The sequence below is a fragment of the Lepidochelys olivacea genome (genome assembly GCF_965140295.1).
Source record: "Lepidochelys olivacea isolate rLepOli2 genome assembly, chromosome: 2".
In the NCBI taxonomy this organism is placed as follows: Eukaryota; Metazoa; Chordata; order Testudines; family Cheloniidae; genus Lepidochelys; species Lepidochelys olivacea.
Window position 1 is genome coordinate 138,921,721 of NC_140412.1, and position 6,734 is coordinate 138,928,454.

Here is a 6,734-nt window from a genome sequence, read left to right on the forward strand (position 1 = left end):
TCTTGCTTTTCCTTAGTCCTCCTGGTTGTGCAGCTGCGGGGTGAAGGAAAATGAGTCCTCTTTTGTCAGTATATTATACTATAACACTAATGGCTCACTGGTGCTAGAGATGAGAAATTACTGAAGTTAACAGGCAAAGCTGTTGAAGATACCAACTACACACAGTTCAGTGCCCAGGCCTACTGGTGGTTGAATATGTTTAAGAATTCACAGCCATCCTCAAATCAAGGCCTCAGTGGTAGCAGATCTAACCTGTGGGGGTGTGGAATTACTTTTATATAAGCATTGCAAAATAGTTTCTAAAAACAGATTTATTAAAATAGATGTAATTACAATAGTTTTCAGGTGGGCCAAATTTTACTAATTAAAACCACAGAATGTAGTTGCCTTTCAGAACTGAAGGTCATGTATGCATTTAGGTCACTTTGTCTGGCAATGCATATTGCTGTTAAGTGCCAAATTGAACTTGATTATGATATCTGTGAATGTTTCAGTAGTGGTTCTTGAATCATTTGGTACATGAGAGACTTGCTGCTGTACCAAAATGACTATCCAGAGTCAACTAGCTACCAAAACATATCACTGTTGGTATTGTAGTAGTGTCCAGGGTTCCCAATCAGGACTACAGTCCTATGGTGAAAGGATTGTACTCATCCACAGAAAAAAAACACTCCCTACCCCAAAGAACTTGCAACATAAGCAGAAACACAGCCTCCAATTAGAACAGAGGAAATAAAAATCAAACACTGAAATCATTGACCAGGTAAGTGTTGAGAAGTGACAAGACTAAGATGCCTGGGCTTTGGGATTGAGTGAAATTTATACGATCTTGGCAACATTATTTTACTGTATTTCAGCAGAGAAGTTTTATAGAAAATCATTCCAAGTAGTTATGAATGTTAAAAAGAGCTTTATCAGTGAGCTAAATGAGTACTCATTTCTTTCAAAGCTTAGATGTGATCTTGGGAATTAGATTACAAAAGTGATTAAAGGTAAAATGGTCAAAAGCAGAGGCCAGAGTAGGCGGGATATGTGCATTGATTTCTGCCAGAAAGCCCTTAAATGTTTTTTCCAACTACCTTTCTGTCTAGAAATCAACTTTTCACTTTCATATGATCTGCTTTGAAAGACAGCCATATGAATATTCCACTTTCACCACACTAGATAATACTGAATATATTTTGTAGTGTGTTATTTCTTAATCAGTTCAGTGAGAAGGTGGAGCCATGAACTGGAGATTTTGGTGCTTTAATTGTTTGTAGGCCTGCAAGTAGCTGCACTACAGTTGAGGAGGCGGCAGCGTTGCTGTTCAAAGCCAGCTTTATAAACAGAACAATCCACTGGATAGACAATTGACACCTGTGTAGGGTCTAATGTGGTGGAGATTTGGGCTTCTGGTCTCTTAATACAGCCCCCCCAATAGACTGGGTTTTAACATTTGGTTCATGCTTCTTCGCACAGAGTTGAGGGAGACACTGTGGCTTTTAATCCACACACAATTTACATGACTTGATTGCCTTTAGGCCTAGGTTCAAGTACCGAGAACAGGCTACAAAACCTCCATAAGAAGGGTCACAACTGAGAATACCAGATTCAGGACAAACTGCTGAGAAATAGGGCAGATACACCTCCAAACTGGTGGTTATTCTTCCATACAATATACCAAACCAGCAACAAAAGTAAACTTCTGTCTCACCCCACTGGCTAACAAGAAGTCAGAACTGCAGCCTCTTTAGGTATTCAAGTCCTTGTTTCAACACCCAGACAGTAACCTTAATGATGAGTGGTTATTTAAAACCAATTTAATCAACCAAAGGGTTCTTCTGATCCCAAAGGACCAGCCACATATCCAGGTCCATATATAACTTAGCTCTTACCCAATAATCACCCTATTGCCAATCCTTTAGCATAAATAAACCTTTAGATATTAGATAAGAGGTGAGAGTTAAAATCGGTTAAAGGAATCAAATACCTACAACAACTGCAAAGTTTTTGGATCAGGCTTGAAGCAGTGATAACTTCTGGCGTGTTAAGCCTCTGGTTGCTTCCAAATGATTGGAATGTCCTTAGTTCCTTGGTTAGAATGCTCCCATTAGTATAAATTCATAATCCAGAGAGCAGAGCAGGAAAAAGGTAAAATGGAGATACTTCCAGAGCCTTTTTTAGCTTCTATCAGGTGGCGGGAAACGCATTGTTCTAAGCAAAGCCCTTAGCATAGTTTATGAAAAAGTACAGGCACAAGATGGATTAGTACCAGATGATCTAGTCACATGTCCGTGCCTACTTGGATGAGTCATAGCAGTGGCCATTACCCATATTCTGGTAGGAAAGTCTATTAGGTAGGGATAAGCTTCTTCCATGGCCCATTGGCTACACATGAAAGTCCATCAGGTGTGGATAGGTTTCTTCCATGGCCTATTGTGAGTTAAGTGTTCTTTGATGGGCCCTTCAACTTGAATAGTCCCTTCACAATGTGCTGGCTAAATAGTTTGTGGGTGTTACCACAGGAGCAAACGTTTGAAATACAGGTACAAGGTCAATATTCATAACTTCAGATACTAAATGATACATGCATACAAATAAGATAAACATATTCAGCAAATCATAACTTACCTTACATGACATACTTTGTACAAGCTTTGTTGCAATTGTATAACAATGGTAGCAACAATGATCTATATGGTCATATTTTAATCAGATAATATCACACCTACATAGTCCCTTCTCTTCATTCTGACATCAGGGCTGAGGTTCTTAACTCCTCTCCCACCTCACTGAATGCAAGAACCCCCAAACCTTCCTTCTGAGTTTATTCTTGAGCTCCTGTGACTAGCATCAAGCTCCCTATCTGTGCTTTTCGGGTCCCAGTCAGGAATTAACCTACTCCACCCCCGTGCAGCTCCTTTTACCTGAGCCTGCTGGGCTCTGATTGGCTGTTTCCCTGCAGCCTTTCTAGGTAGGCCTGGAGGACACACCTTCACTGCTTCTTTCCTGGGGCTGGATGTGGTAGGACCACCTGGTACACCCCATCACCTATGACTTATTAGAGTGTAATAAGTTGTAACCCAGTAGTTCTCAGTCAAAGGTACATGTACCCCTGGAGGTCTTCCAGGTGGTATATCAAATCATCTATATATTTGCCTAGTTTTACAACAGGCTACATAAAAAGCACTAGCGAAGTCAGTGCAAACTAAAATTTCATACAGACAAAATGAGAAAGTGAGCAATTTTTCAGAAAGTGTGTGCTGTGACACTTTTTTGTATTTTTATGTCTGATTTTGTAAGCAAGTAATTTTTAAGTGAGGTGAAAGCTGGGGTACACGAGACAAATCAGACTCCTGAAAGGGGTACAGTAGTCTGGAAAGGCTGAGAACCAGTGCTGTAATCCACTAAACCCCTTCTCCCCTCTTTTGGTCCGGTGACTGCAGGGGTGTTAATAGGCCACTTCACTTTGTTGTCAGTTGTTGGCTGCCTGTGTGTTCTCTCTGCATGTTGCACTGGCTCTGGCCAGATAACCCGTACAGCAGGCTTTAATTGAACTGCCCGAGACCACGGGCTCGGTTCAGTAGCGAAGGCGCTCAACCAGGTTTATTTTCAATGAAGCACGTTCTAGTATCCCATAGACTGTACAGGACACTAACACATGTATGTCCATTACAATGGACTTGGCTCAGTGAGGGGCAGGACCTTCCACTCCCCCTAGGCTGGACAAAGATACTCACTCTGTGACCCCTCATATACACTGATACAAACAGATTACATATTTCCCCTCTGACATAGTTAGTTACAGCCATTTACCTTGTACATGTTGGTTTGATCAAAATATCTCCATCGGTCACCTTAGGAGGGGTCAGTTTTTCTATGTATCATCTTTGGGGAGTGTGTTTACAACATAACCTTGTATCTGGACGTTCTGGCATGATCTTTCCAGAATGTGTTTACGTGAATACTTATCCGTGCTTGTGTTTTTGTAACACCAACCCTATTCTTGTTAAGTTCATGTGTCGGATAGTGAACCTGCAAGCAGGCATCTGCTTTGTAACAGGGCCTGACTTTTGCTCATAGTCTGAAACTTGCTAACTTTGCTTTAAATCAACAGGGCCTGACTTTAGTTTGGGCCTTAGGCTTTACACCCAGCCCTCATACCAGGCCTCATGTCTCAGGCTTTCTCTTTCTACTACACACCTTGAATGGGCCCTTAGAACATGTGTTAACCAGTTATGCTAAACAATCTGTTCTACCTGGTGTGTAGCTTGGATACTCTGGGTAACTTCTCCAGAGCACTGTGTAGCTTGAAAGCTTGTCTTTTTCTCCAACAGAAGTTGGGTCAATAAAATATATTACATCATCCACCATGTCTCTCTAATGCAGTGTTTCCCCAAGGTTCATCCCTTGGCCTGCGCCGCTTCCCGCAGTCCCTATTGGCTTGCAGCAGTGAACCGTGGCCAGTGGGAGCCGCGTTTGGCCAAACCTGCAGACACGGCAGGTAAACAAACTGGCTCGGCCTGCCAGGGGCTTTCCCTGAGGAAGCGGTGTCCCAAGTTTGGGAAATGCTGCTCTAATGTACTGTATGGGCAGCTACTTTTTCAAATAGCCTTGTCATATAAATACCCAATGCAAACGAAGGGGCAGAAATGCAAACGAAGCCAATGTAAGGAGCAAGTAAAATGTCACTTGGGCAACTATTGAAAGGACCAATAAGGCTTTAGATTATACATATAAATGTAATTTTGCTTGCTACTTAGATAAGCCTGATATGTACAAGGAATTAATGACTGTCTGCTGGGTCTCCAGCAATGCACTTGGCTCATTTGAAGGGATGCAGTGGTGTCAGCCAACATGTTCACACAAGATTATTTGAGAACATGCAGGTGTTCAAGCAGCTGGAGCTCTTTAAACTGTCTCCAGTTTATTGAAAGAGAAACTTACTGTCCAGTCATCAGTTACTGTAGTAGTTATATATAGTGATGTGACACGTTTACTTTTTTGCTGTGGAAACAAACTGGCAAATGTTCCCTTAAGGGATAGAGAAAAATTTCCTACAGGTAAAAATTACCTGTTTTAAACTGAAATGAAATGAGTTCACTGCTTGTGTTGTAGTTATGTACTCTAGACACTGAGCATTACATAGATCACTAATGTTAATTTGCAAAATAATCTTAGCACTTGTGTTTTCTAGAAGTAGTATCTGTATACACAAAATTTGGCAGTGGTGCTTGGCTTGTAGAGGGGAATCTGAATGTACTGAAATATCACCTTTTACAACAGAAGGGCAAGGGACATGGACAATTTTATTTGCACAGACTTTTAGATGCTATTGAAAAGGAGATGGCATTTTCCAAGGGATTGTGTAAACCTGCTTCTGAAGAGTCAGAACAGAAAAATTACAGTGGTTTTCCAAAAAAACTCTAGTTTTGTTCTTACAGAGACTAAATGACTGACAAGCATGATATTTCATGATATTTAATCATGATGTCCTGCTGAAATCCTGAAGTAAATTTGCTTACCAAAACACATTCTCCATTTTCAGTTAAAACATTTGAATGTGTAGGCCTTAAACTCATGGTAGGGATTAAGGAAGGGGGTTAGCTTTCAAAAAGCTGGGAAAATGCTGTCTTAACTATAGCACTTAAGAGTAGTGTTGTGAGCCTTTGTGCTAAAACTACAATTATGGCAGAATCTCGTTACCAAGATTGTCTTCAGATAGTTGAAATGCAGGTATAACTGGTGTGGAGCCCTCATTCCCCAGAGGCATGTCAGCAGTGTGCAGGGCCCAGCCCTGCCCCATAAACGTCCTGACTAGGGGATGAGCAAAGATGATAGCTGGGTCCCACAGCCCAGGCTGGCTAGAGGGCTGGAAGGAAATATACCCTAGACCTCGTCGTGCCTGCCCGCTTCTCAGTGGAGGAGGGAAAAGTCTTTCTAGAGTGGGAGTTTATCCCTGCTCAAATAGGACAGGGGGGATAGTTGCAGACCGTCTGATTCAGTTTGAGGTGATGAGCTGGTGTGGGGCAGAGTGGGGACAAAACAGTAGACTTGGTCAGTGTAACGGGGTACTGAGCCTCTAAGGCTAGAGGAGTCAGCCATTCCAGGTGAAAGAAGGTCAAAGGAATAATTAAGACAGACACTGGGAGAGAAGATCGTACTGGGGAATAGTTAGTGTCTGGGGGAGGAGTAAGGAGTGGGAAAATCCAGGCTATTGTTAAGGGCCAAGGACTAGAAACTTTGTAGAGAGGGAGGGGCAAGGCTCTCCTTGTTCCTAGCTGGTCCAGAGAGGTGTTTGGGACTATTAGACCTACAGGGGAAGGGTCAAGTGATGGTTAGACAACAGGGCAGGTAAAACAAAAAATGAAGCTTAAAGCCCAGTTAAGGAGAGACACTAGCAGGGGAAGGCCTGTTTGTCTGCTGGTCGTTCCCAGGCTAGGAGACAAAGGATTGAGGTGGTGAGACCTGGTCTCCTGGTTCAGGAGGAAGGCTGGAAGCTTCCACCCAGCAGAGAAAAGGGCCTGGGAGAAGAAGAGTTTTATTATTGAGGTTTAGTTTTGTGTTCTCTGTGTGAAAGACATTGTTGCCAGTCCAGGTGGAAATGGATGAGAATAATTCAAAGGGGTCAACTGGGAGAAGCTGCTTGAAGTTAAGCACAGCCGCACAAAAGAGGGCTGTCAGATCCTTTAACCAAGGGAAAGGGTTTGGGCCCAAAGGGCCAATGGAAAATATATACAGATTCAAAGAGT